The sequence below is a fragment of the Notechis scutatus genome, chromosome 10 (assembly GCF_049901735.1).
Source record: "Notechis scutatus isolate UNSWTSFEM ecotype Mainland chromosome 10, rNotScu1.2, whole genome shotgun sequence".
Lineage (NCBI taxonomy): Eukaryota > Metazoa > Chordata > Lepidosauria > Squamata > Elapidae > Notechis > Notechis scutatus.
Genome location: NC_142018.1, coordinates 371,603 through 385,099, shown reverse-complemented (window position 1 = coordinate 385,099; position 13,497 = coordinate 371,603). Strand labels below are relative to the sequence as shown.

At 42.4% G+C, this 13,497-nt stretch overlaps 1 protein-coding gene across 2 annotated transcripts in view; it reads left to right on the top strand.

The window, feature by feature from the left end:
- Positions 1–3,889: 3,889 nt before the first annotated feature.
- CHRDL1 (chordin like 1) overlaps positions 3,890–13,497 on the top strand; it is a 40,390-nt gene continuing 30,782 nt past the window's right edge. Inside the window, exon 1 of one of the 2 annotated variants that reach the window (XM_026678572.2) lies at positions 3,890–4,293. The gene's annotated coding sequence lies outside the window, so the exon portion shown is untranslated. The remainder of the gene's footprint in view (positions 4,294–13,497) is intronic. The other variant, XM_087971935.1, reaches the window with a different exon arrangement.

Here is a 13,497-nt window from a genome sequence, read left to right as displayed (position 1 = left end):
TCACACATATACATTACAAACAGAGAAGAAGGGGGAGACCCTTCACACGCGGCCAACAATAACAGGGAAGAAGGGGAAGACCCCAACCACCCAGACCACATAAGGAATAACATAGAACAGGCCCTAACAACTACACAACCTCAACAATTAAGAATAGCTCCGGAAGAACCGAATGGAAGTAGCACTCAACAGACACACATAGGCAATGACAAACCAAGAAAGGAAGCAAAAGGAAGTAGAATGGCTGCCATGACGAGAAAATTCCATGAGGTTCCATGGAGCGGAGCAGGTGATAATTCCAACCGAGCAGCTTGGAGACCAACCCATGACTGAGCTGCACAGATCTGGTCACAACCATAAGAGTCCTGCCTACTTACGTGATTACAGACAGTAGGCAGAACAGGATTGGGTGAGCTGGACCAGATGGGGAGGGGTGTTAGATATTTACATATATGCCCTGATTGGTTGGCCCGTGGTGGAGGGAAATTGAAGAGCTGTCACTGGTTGCAGCCACAGCAGCCTGGGGTAAAAAAGGAGCTGCCGCGGCTGCTATTCTTTGTTCTGAACAATGTAATAAAGAAACTTAAATGGTTGGAGCCTCCCGCGTCTTCTCTCACCCACGATTTAACAGGGAGCTAACAGAGGCAGAAGAGATTAAGAAGAGGTGGCAAAATTACACAGAAGAACTATACAAGAATGAGCTTAACATCCCTGATAATCATGATTGGGTGGTCACTCATCTCGAGCCAGACATCCTAGAATCTGAAGTCAAATAGGCCTTAGGAAATCTGAGTAACAACAAAGCTAGTGGAGGTGACAATATTCCAGCTGAGCTATTCAAATTTTTAAAAGACAATTCAGTAAAAGTGCTACACTCAATTTCCCAGTTGCAATGTATGGCTGTGAAAGTTGGACCATAAGAAAGGCTGAGCGCCAAAGAATTGAAGCCTTTGAACTCTGGTCTGGAGAAGACTCATGTGAGTCCCTTGGACTAAAAGGCCATCAAACCAGTCAGTCCTAGAAGAGATCAACCCTGACTACTCCTTAGAAGACCAGATCCTGAAGATGAAACTCAAATACTTTGGCCACCTAATGAGAAGGAAGGACTCACTGGAGAAGAGCCTAATGCTGGGAACGATTGAGGGCAAAAGAAGAAGGGGATGCAGAGAATGAGGTGGCTGGATGGAGTCACGGAAGCAGTCAGTGTGAGCTTAAATGAACTCCAGGGGATGGTAGAGGACAGGAAGGTCTGGAGGAACATTGTCCATGGGGTCATGATGGATCAGACACGACTTCACAGCTAACAACACAATGGGATGATCTTCCCATCCAAAGATTCCATGCTGATTGAAAGGACTGAGTTTTGCACACTAGATCCAACTCTCCTACCCCACCCATCAGGAAAAAAATAGCCCAACATGTTGTCCAAATACAGCACCTCTCCCTCCCTCCCTCCCTCCCTCCCTCCCAGACTTCCCAGTAACATTTAGCTCTTCCCTGCCTGTCTTCTGAGCTCTGGGAATAAGCTGGCACTTGTGTTCTCCCAAACAATGATACCTTTTTAATATCTTCTCATTGTTTCTACTCACTTTGGTGCTCTAGGATTCATTCTCAAGCACCACTTACGAATTTCATAGGTTAGTGATTCTCAACCTCGGCCATTTGAAGATGTGCGGACTTCAACTCCCATAATTCCCCAGATAGCATTGTTGGCTGGGGAATTTTGGGAGTTGAAATCCACACATCTTCAAATGGCTGAGGTTGCAAAATATTGCCATAGGTCACAACAAGGCCAGAAATGTGAAACACAATAATCAGACATTGAAGGTGTCTTCCAGGAGTTGGTCTCCGTTGTCCCAGCATGTCGGGGTGACCTGAGAAAAAGCCAGTCTGTTTCTTTCTGTTTAGTCATTTATTCTCTTTCTATGCTGCTTTTTCATTCTAGCAAGTAGCCCTGGCTGCTAATGAAATGTGCAAAACCTCCCATAGAATGTAAAATGTTGAAAAGATAAATGTACTTTGCTCCTCCTGTGAATTGACAATTGATATGCATCATTAAAGAGAACGCAGAGGAGTTGAGTCTCTATTTCCTAAAGGCTAAGTGACTACACCATAATGCCACATAGAAAGCACCAGAGGGCAGGACAAGAAGTAGCAGTGGAGGATCATTAAAGAGAGATCCAACCTAGAACAAAAATATTTCCTGACAGTGAAAACAATTAACTAGTGGAATGAAGGTTTTTAAGGGATTGAACAACCATTTGTCTGAAATGGGTTAGAGTTTCCTATTTGATCAAGGGGTTGGACTAGCAGCCCCCAACCTTTTGGGCACCAGGCACTGGTTCCGTGGAGAGAGGTTTTTCCACAGAACGGAGGAGTCGTGCTTTCGTGGGCTTGCTGCCAGCATCCCATGGATGGGGCTCGACTTGCTTACGCGGCCCGATTTCTGGCATGCCGTGGACTGGTGCCAGTCCATGGACTGGGGGTTGGGAACGCCTGAACTAGGTGGCCTCCTGGGTCCCTTCCAATTCTGTTATTCTGTTAAAAAGTTATTTTATACATAGGGAAAAATTACCTTATATAAGGAGTATACCAAATTATATAGCAATAGCAATGGCACTTAGACTTGTATACCACTTCACAGTGCTTTTACAGCCCTCTCAAAGTGGTTTACAGAGTCAGCCTCTTGCCCCCAACAATTTGGGTCCTCCTTTTACCCACCTTGGAAGGATGGAAGGCTGAGTCAACCTTGAGCCTGGTGGGATTTGAACTGCCAAATTGTAAGCAACTGACTGCAGAAGTAGTAAACAATAAAACTACATTTGAAAAAATTGTGATTCATTAGAATTGCAACTTACATCCTGAATCAATCTTAAATGAAAGAGAAAATCATGGTGGCACAGTGGTTAGAATGCAGTACTGCAGGCTAACTCACTGCTTATTCCAGGAGTTCGATTCTGAGCAACTCAAGGTTGACTCAGCTTTCCATCCTTCTGAGATTGGGGGAAATGAGGACCCAGACTGTTGGAGTCAAGATGCTGACTCCTTAAACAGCTTAGAGAGGGCTGTAAAGCACTGTGAAGCCATCAATAAGTCTAAGTGCTATTGCTATTAAAGTGCAGCCTTGTCTTCTGCCTCTGACTTTTTGATTCTCCTTGCTAGGGAGAACCTGATCCAACCCCTCTTCTCCAAGGTCCCTTCGTTCCCTGCGGTTCTATGTTCTATGATCAATGCCGGAGAGGTGGGTTAAGGAGCATTGGGCAAAACAGAGACAGCCTTCTCCTGCAGAGAGAAGGAAGGTGAGCTCTGCAAGAGGATCTTCATATCAGCAGAAGGGGCTACAAGGAAATGGAGACAGGTTCTGTCAGCCCTCCAATACAGATCAAACTTAAGAATTGAATACATGCAAAATAATTATACTTTTATTAATTATTATTATTTATTATGGTTACAGTAACAAAAGTCCAATTTTTTTGTCTCTCCCTCTATCTTCAAAAAAGGAGGATCATGTCCAAGATGCTTTCTCAACTTAATTTTTTTTGCCAAATTCTGTTAATTTTATCTGACTGTTGCCTTGGTTACCGCTCTTCCTCCAGACCCTCTAGGCCTGGGCTAGGTTATTTCTACTGCCCATAAGGGATGTCAGAGGCTTGACCCAACGAAGGTTTTCACCAGGTGACTTTGTTAGGATCCCCAGCAAAAAGGTGCCTTGGGGGAACTAGGCCTCTTCCCTCAGGGAGCGGGGCCTCCGGAGACAGGTGAAACTCGATGGCTTTGGGTGGGCAGGTCGCGGAAGACAGCGCCGCAGCCACTCGGGAAAGCGTCGCGTGAGAAGGCAGATTGCCAGACAGGGGCGCGCCGGCAAATTGGCCTTCCCCAGGCTGGGAGGAGCCGGGCCGTCGGAGCGCCTCGGCGGCCGGCGCAGGTGTCCCTCCTCCTCCTCCCCCTCCCCACTCTGGAAACTCCGCCGCGGCTGCTAAGCCCCCACCGCCCCCGCGTTTCTTCTGGGAAAGGGGCGGAGGCGCCTCCGCGCCGTTATATCTGCCCCCTGCGGGCGAGGAAGAGGAAGAGGAGGAAGAGGAAGAAGAAGAGAAGGCGTGCGCAGCGGTCCCCGAGGAACTGCAGCTGTGCCCAGCGGCCCTTGGCGAGAGCGCGCCCGCCTGGCGGAGGAGAAGCGAGAGGCAGCCGGAGCAGCACCAACTCTCTGTTTTGGTTCTCCGGGAAGAGCGCGGAGCAAGAGGAGGAGGCGGCGGCTGGCGGAGAGAGACGCGCCGCTCGCCGTTGCCTGCGCAGGTGAGCGCAGCCTCGTCTTCTGCCTCTGGCTTTCGCTCTTTCCTTCTTTTCATCCTCTTTCCTCTTCTGTCCTTCCTCTCTGCTTTCTTTCTCTCGCCTTCCTTTCTTGTTTCCTCCTCTGTTCCTCTTTTTTTTTAAAATTCTTTTCTCCCTTTCCTTTCTTCCTCTCTCTTTCCCTCTTTTTTTCCCTTTCTTCCGTTCTCTTCTTTCCTTCCCTCTCTTTCTCTCCCTTCTTCTGCCCATTCTTCCTTCTTTCTCTCTCTCCATCCTTCTTTTCTTTCTCTATTTCCTTCCTTCCTCTATCCTTCCTTTTTTCTTACTTTGTAGCTTAATTCCCCAGCCAGCATGAGGAGGTTAGAGATGAACTGGTAGTAGGAAGGTGATGGACTAAGAGTAGAGAGACTTTCCTTCCTTCCTTCCTTCCTTCCTTCCTTCCTTCCTTCCTCTCCTTCTGCCCATTCATCTCTCTCTCTCTCTCTCCTTGTTATAGTTCAGCAATGAGCACAACTAAGGTAGGCTGAGAAGACTGCAGAAAATTAGCCAAAATTCCTGATTTCCATAAAGGCCCCCACACCCACAGAAGAGAGAGAGTGACTTGTTGTACTCCTTTTAAACCAGGGAGAGGATTGCTGGAGAATCAGTAGTGATTCTAAGAAAGATATCCATGCTTTCGAGAGAGAACTTTCACCTTAGATAAACTTTGGATTAAAATTGTTCTGTATTGTTCATTAACAAGAATGCTGTGTCCCACTGTCCTTTTGTGATCTTCTCACAAACAAAGTCAATGGGGAAGCCAGATTCACTTAACAACCAGGTTATTAACTTATCAGCTGCAGTGATTCACTTATTAACTGTGGCAAGAAAGGTCGTAAAATGGGGTAAAACTCACTTAAGAAATGTCTCACTTAACAACAGGAATTTTGGGCTCAGTTATAGTCTTAAGTCTAGGACTACCTGTAACACAGAGAAACAGAATGGAAAGCATCAAAATGCAGTCTTGCGCACAACATAGTGTGAGCAACCTGGACTTCAGGGTAGACACGTACTAGAAACACCTTTGCCATCACTAAGCTACTGCACAATTTTATATTACTTTGGGTAAAGTTGTTGGTAATCTCATAAATATTGGAATTTACTTTTTTTTAAAAAAATCTATGTATCTTGCATATTTTTCTGAGGGGCCAAAATATGCCAGAGAAAGTAAGAATCTCAGCCTCCTAGCACAATAGAGACACACAGACGTAGCAAAATATTTTGTGAGTCCATCCTATGCATGATTTTCCCATGATAAATCTAATTTAAAAAATGCAACTTGAGTTTCCCTGGGCTTCATGCCACATAAAATCATAACTTCATTAACTATGTTTTTTTTTAAGTTTTTATTTTTTAAGAAAAACATATACAAACAAAACATAAAAGCATAAAACCATCTTCCATTTTATATACATACAGTGTGTCAGTTGGTTACAAATCTTTTGTGCTATCCTTTCATAGTCATTACTCATGGTTTATATAAATTTTCAAAACTAACATATGTTTATATATTTATCAATTATTCATCCATGACTAAACTATTTATTCCATCATTTTATATGAGATATTCCAAATTTTATTTTGAAATTTATATTGTACTTTCATCCAATGGTTATAAATGTCTGTATTATATTTTATATCAATCTGTTAAACTTCTATTACAAAATTACCTAGTCTATTACATTACCATATCTTTTTGTCCAACCATTGATATTACAAATCCCATATCATATAAAATTGTTTATCCTCTTGTTCTCTAATTTCAAATGTCAATTTACTCATTTCAGCACAGTCCATAATTTTCTTAATAACTTCCTCCTGCATAGGCATTTTTTCATTTTTCCAATTCTTAGCAAATACAATTCTAGCCGCTGTTAAAACATTTACAATCAAATATTTCAGTTCTTTATTGTATATTTCCAGTATAATTCCCAATAAAAATATCTCTGGTTTAAAGTCTATATGTTGTTTTATCATTTTTTCCAACCATGTGTGGATTTTAGTCCAATATCTTTTTGCATCCAAGCATGTCCACCACATATGGTAATATGAACCAGGTATCTGATGACATTTCCAACATTTATCCAATTTGTTCTTGAACATTCTCGCAATTCTCGTCGGGAGTAGATGCCACCTGTAAAACATCTTATACAAATTTTCTTTATATGCAGCTGACATTGTCGGAGACCACAATTTTTGCCATTTATCTAAATTAATCCCATATTCAAATTTTCCCCCCAAGCAATCATCGTTTCTTTAACTTGTTCTTCCTCCAATTTAAATTCTAACAAATGTCCATAAAGTTTTTTAATTACCTTTTCATCAGTACCCATCAAAAATTTATCTAAATCAATCAATTTGTCATAGATACCTTCTGTTTTAAAATCTTTATCAAATCTAGATTGTATTTTCAAATATGAAAACCAATTCATTTTTACACCTTGTTCTTCCAATAGATTTAAGTTCACCCTTTTCATTCAATATCTTACCATATCTAACTGTTTGTTCCTTTTTATATATTATTGGATAAGAAAAAGCTTCAATGATAGACATCTATAATGGAATTTTTAAGTAGTATTGTCTTTTTATCTTCTCCCAATTTAAAAACAATGCCTCTTGAATGTAATGTCTTCTAAAATACCCCTGTGTGTTTAGTTCCCTTATACCAGAGGAAAGCAGCAGCAAGTCATGCCCTTCTAAAGTCAATAGTCTACTGTTCCTTAATGTTATCCATTCCTTTACCCACATCAGATTTGTCGCCTGGTAATATAATTCCCAGTTGGGCAAGGCAAACCCTACTCTTGTTTTTGCATCTTGTAACAGTTTAAGTTTTATTCTCGCTTTCTTACCCTGCCAAACTATGGTTTGTTGAGTGAGCCAAATAGTTGGATTGCCTTAAAGTGCTAAAAACCCTAATGTAATCAGACCATAGTGGTTGGGTTCACAAACCACATCAGAACAAAAGCAAAGCATATTATGGTTTAGCACAGTGTGTGAACATTATCTGTGGTTCTGCATGTTTTCTTAAAGCAGATCAGGTTTAGATTGTTCAGTTTCAAAGTTTGGCCAAAACATACTGCAGTCATAATAATGCAAGCATATTGCCAATCAATATTTTGCTTATCCCCCCCCCCCCGCCCCCCGCCCCAAATCAACCTATTTATATAGAACTGGGGCCCCTTACCACCACAAACCAATCTGCATTTTTTCATCTTCCTCATGCCTGGTAACTTCTTTCATTTTTTTCCCATCAAACTAACAAAAACTATTCCTGTGTTCCTCCTGAGTGATGCACCCCCTTCTAATCTATTCAGAATGTCATTCCTCCAATCGTTGATGATGAGACATAAAGATAAAAGGTTTTCTGCATTTCATCCTGAATCACAGTCTCCTCTAATATTGTTTTGCATAATACACAGATCAGCTTTGGCAATTATAAAAGTCAGTCCTTGTATTGAAAGCTAATTTAGATTAAAGATATGTTTTTTTTCAGAAAGCTGAATGGGTGGGTAGGGAGCAGCAAAGGATGGAGGGACTCTGGTAATGTAGGTTTTTTCCCTATTTTGCATGAAGTAGGGGGTATTTTGGGGATGAGTGAGCTATGATTCAGTCTAGCAGCTGCCAGGACAAGTCCCTGCAGTTTTATTGGCAACCTTTTTTGAAGTGGTTTGTCCTTGTCTTCCCTTTCCTGGGGCTCAGAAAGGAACTGGCTCCAAATCACCCAGCTGGCTTCATGTCTAATGCAGAACTAGAATTTGGTTCTAGCTGGTACCTCTAACAACCATACCGAGCTAGCATTCATTTCCTTCAAATCAGTCTGAACTCTAGGTGACTGCTTGGACAAGAATCTGCATTTTCTTGGCAACATTTTCAGAAAAGTTTTTTTTCCTAGTGTTTTTCCTAGGGTTGAGAGAGAGAGAGGTTAGCTTAATGTTCCCCAGATATGGCTTCATCCCTAAGGCAGGACTGGAACGCTCTGTCTCCCAGTTTTAGTTTGCTGCTTTCACCACTATATCAAATTGCTCTTCATGGCAAAGGTGTGGATACTTTTTCTTATTCCTGAAGTGGTTTGCCTTCTTTGTTTATTTCTGTAGTTAGCTGGAGGTAAACAGTGATGTTCTCATGATGTTCCTTAAAGATTCACAGCATTTATGGTTGGCAAAAGTAAAGCACATCACAGATTAGATTCAATCAGTCTTGGAGCAAAAGGAGAGAGCAATTTGATTTGATCTAGTCTGAAAGTGACTAGATTGAGCTTCCAAGTTTAGCAAACTTTGATGCACAACTAAGGTAAATCCTTCTTCATGGCAGCTTCGCCTTTAGTCCTGGACATGACCATAATGGTTTTCTTGCAACAATGTAGAAGTCTTCGCATGGTCTTTTTCTGGAGCATTTGAGTTAGGCCTATAACCCAATGTTTCTGTAACCTGGCAACTTTGGCATGTGTGGGCTTCATCTTCTAGAATTCTAAGGATTCTGGGAGTTGAAGTCCACATCTCTTAAAGTTGCCAACTTTGAGTAACATTGCTGTATCTTTGACATGTCCTGGTACTCACCACCCTAATACTGTATTAACCAGGTCCTACTGGTTACTCAACTAAAGATCCAAGCCCAGCTAAAATTAATATTTCTAAACTAGGGGTCTCCAAACTTAGCAACTTTAAGACTTGTGGAGTTCAACTCCCAGCTGCCTGTGGAGGTTCTCCAGTCATCCAGGTTTTAGTTGTCACAAAGGTGCTTTTTCAAAAGGCAATTGGACTGGGTTTTTTTTTCCTGGAGGAAGAATTATAGCTGGCTGGGGAATTCTAGGAATTGAAGTCTACAATCCTAAAGTTGCCAAGTTTGGAGACTCAAGTTTGGAGTTCTAAACCATGGTTTGGACTTAGAATATTGTGTGAACATTATGCATTCAAGAAATCAGTTATAAGCCATGGTTTGGTGTGACTTGTGAAACCAGCAGTGAATCAGAGCCTACAGGGGAAGTATCTCTCCTAAGTCCTGCCCCCATTTCCATTGCTCCATCTTTGATCAAAATTGCCAGTCTCACGGGGCTCAGCAGATGGATTGTGTTTGTAACCACTGGAGGGAAAAAAGTTGCCAACCACATTCCAGCCAAGCATATTTTACAAACTTAGTCCATGAGACCAGTTTATTTTATTTATTTATTAGATTTTGAAAGGAAGTGATGGGCCCAAACTCACCCAGCTGGCTTTCATGTCTAAGGAGGGACTAGAACTCACAGTCTCCTGATGATTGGTCCAATGGGCTTCTATGCCTAAGGCAGGACTAGAACTCACAGTCTTACAATTTTTAAGGCAGCACCTTAACCACTGCACCAAACTCACTCTCATAGTCCAGCTTTTGTCAGTTCAGAAATCCTGCTGGGAAACTTTGCTTCTGGAGAGTTTTCAGATCATTCATGAGGCAAAAGTTGCTTTGGGGTCAAAAGCAGATACCAAATCTTAAACAGAGATTTTAGCCCATGGCTTGGGTATTGGGTATTGGAGCCATGGTGGTGCAGTGGTTAGAATACAGTATTGCAGTATTCTGCCAACTTCGAGGAGTTCAATCCTGACCGGCTCAAGGCTGACTCAGCCTTCCATCCTTTTGAGGTTTGAGAATCCAGATGGTTGGGAGCAAAATGCTGACTCTCTAACCCGCTTAGAAAAGGCTGTAAAGCACTATGAAGCAGTATATAAGTCTAAGTGCTATGGCTATTTCCTGATGGTGTCCTTTCCCATTACAAATTTCTGGGTGTGCAACTAACCAGTAGGCTGGCTTGGTCACTCAATAGCAAGACACCAGTGAAACGAGCACAGTAGCACTTGCATTTGCTGTGTTACATGAGAAAAGTGCATCTTCCTCCCCTTGTCCTTACCACTTTCTATTGAGGGATGGAGAAGAGCATCCTGTCATATTGCACTACAGTCTGGTTTAGAAGCATGACTGCTTTGGACAGGAAGGTGATGCAGAGAGTGGTGAGGATGGCAGCATTGATTATTGGCAGTTCACTTCCATCTATCCTGGCATAGCATATAAGCGATACATCTTCTCTCTCCCCCCCCCCATATATACATACATACATACATACATACAAACATACATACATACATACATACATACATACATACATATCTGACCTGACTTAGTTTTTAGAGGTCAGCCTGTGTCATCAGAATGTGGCTGCTTTCAGGGACAGACTGCTGCTATGCAGGCAATGTGCTCCTTCCCATAGAGAAGGGCCTTGAGATTTGAATGTTGTAATTTTGGAACAGCTGAGTGTTGGGTGGCTGAGTTAGGATTTTGAATGCTGTACATTCTTCTCAGTCCATTGCTCCCTGTAGCCATGAGCTGCACATTGCAGACAAGAAGGAGGGTTTTGATTTCTGTGGGATGGGAAACTCTTTTGTACACTTTTTTTAATAAAACAAAAGAGAAAATCATTTTTTCACCCATCTTCAGTTCTTCACCCTTTTCAGCCAGTTTGGACCAGTTTGGGCAAACCAGTTGCTAATTTTACATTTGGTTCATCGAACCAGTAGTTGCAAGGACTGGCTGGCCCCGCCCACCCCTCCCCTCCCCTCCCAGGAGTATCCATGCAGCCCGTTTTGGATGCCAGGTAAGTACAGGGCCCGCACGGAGGCTTTGGAAGGGTGAAAAATGGACCTCCAGAAACAGGCCTGTTTCTGGCCTCTGGAGGTCCTCCGGAGCCTGGGGAGGCTGTTTTTGCCCTTCTGGAGGCTCAAAGAAAGCCTCCTGAGCCCAAACCCACCCCCCCACCATGGTTCAGGTGCCAAGTAGGCCATGGCCACGCCCACCCAGCAACCAGGCAGAGAACCGGTTGCTGAAATTTTTGAATCCCACCCCTGTTTTGATTGTAAACAGTCCAGCAATATATTTGCAGAAGGCAGTAAGCATCCCAGAAGGCATCTTAAATAAGACTCACATAAGCAAATGCTAGAATTCCCCTTGCATTTTTAGTGAAATTTGGGGAAATAAATTACAGGTAGTCCTCAACTTAGGACCACAATTCAGTTGCTAAGTGAAAATTTGTTAAGTGAATTTTGCCCCATTTTACAACCTTTCTTGCCACAGTTGCTAAGTTGTTAATTTAGTAACACACTTGTTAAGTGAATCTAGTTTCCCCATTGACTTTGCTTGTAAGAAGGTTGCCAAAGGCAATTGTATGACTTTGGAACATGGCAACCGTCATAAATATGAACCAGTTGCCAAGTGGCTGAATTTTGATCATGTTACCATGGGGATGCTGCTACAATGGTCATAAGTGTGAAAAAGGGTCATAAGTCCCTTTTTCAGCACTGTTGTAACTTCAAACAGTCACTAAACGAAATGTGGTAAGTCAAGGACTATCTGTATAGGAATTGGGAGGCTGGTAATCGACACCTGCAGGGGTGGTGTTTGGCATGACATCATTGGGTGGGCGGAGCCTAAAGCCTTGGAACTTTTTTTTCGGAGTTTAAGAGGCAAAACTACCTTAAATCTTTGTCTTAAGGATTGCAAAGATAATGCAACCTCCCCATCCATTGGGGAGATTTGGAATTCTTGGAGGAAAGAGTAAGCCCCTCAGTGAATAGACAATCCCTAAATGTTTGCCTCATGTTGGTCATCCTCATTCTGGTTATAATTGAGGCTGGGTTTTTTTTCCTTCCCTCATTTCGGGTATGAGAAATTTGATTGGAAAAGGGAAATTACCCATATCTACAAAGAGTATTTAAGTGGCTCAAGAAGAGTATCAAGAATATTTTCTGCCTTCCCTGTTCATGCATACATAACCCAGTTTCAGCTCAAACATGACTCAATTCTCCAGAGCTTTTGCAACCAAATCTAAATAGAACTTAGAAATAGCACTTATATACTGCTAAGAAGTGCTTTTATATGACACTCTGAGTGGTTTACAGAGTGAGCATCTTTCCCCCAACAAACTCATTTTACTAACCTCAGAAGGATGGAAGGCTTGAGCCAGTCAGGATCAAACTCTGGCAGTCGGCAGAATTAGCTTGTAATACTGCATTCTAACCACTGCGCCACCACAGCTCTCATCGATTTTTGACTGCAAAAGTTTTATGAATGGAGTTTTCTTTAATCCTTTTGCTTGCAAGAAGATTATGGCTGAAGCGTTTAGAAGATTTTGAAATCTATTCATTAACATCTCTCTAAATCTGATAAGAAAACCTTTCTTTTTGGTGTCTGCTTAGATGAATGTTTCTACCAGCCATAGCAGAAACATTTGAGCTGGCATGAAACACACTGAACTTATTTCAAGACTCATCAAAAGTCCTAACAAGAGATAGCAAGCGACAGCCTTGTGGTTTTCCCATTCCTGGTCCAGCCTCTTTTTTGCTACACCACTTGGAATCTTGACCTGAGAAGGAAAGACTGTCCCAAAGTCCCCCAAGAAGTTTCTGTGACTGAGAAGGGGTTAAATCCTGGGCCCAACAGTTGTTTCCTATTGCTGATCCAGAAGCTTCCTCATTACACCACCCTGGCTCTTGAACTGAAAGAGAAGGTGTCCCTAAGTCCCCCATAAGTCTCTCTGGCTATGAAAGAATGAGAAGGTAGGCCATCTTAAGCCATCATCTTCCCCACTACACCTCACAAGTTCATCTACTCTCCCCGTGCTGGCTGCGGAATTCTGGGAATTGAAGTCCATGCACCTTAAAGTTGCTGAGCTTGAGAAACCGGGTTTATAAAGTCAATGGAGTAAAGTGATGGATGGTGGCTGTTACTTCTTTTTCACAATCTCTTTTTGTCCTTGTGTGGAATCGGTGCCCAAACAAGCAAGAAAGGAGAAGTGACAATAGATTGGAGTTACAATGAGCCCTTCAGAGTTGCAAGGGTTTGGGAAATGTCTGTGGAGATTCTCTGTCATCCAGGTCATAGTTGTCCCAGAGGTGCTTTTCCAAAAGGCAATGGACTTTCTTGGTTTTTTTATTTGAAAGTGTTTCGCTTCTCATCCAAGAAGCTTCTTCAGTTCTAATTGAAGAAGCAAGCTTCTTGGATGAGAAGTGAATGGGAAGTCTTCGCTCAAGGACAGACTTCAAAGCCTGGAGCTTTTTCCATTATGCCCTCCTGGCTTTGCTGTTCTCTCTAGTCCTTTCAATCCCATTTTTAAAGCAGATGCATAGCCTGGATTTTAGCAGATCTCAAAGG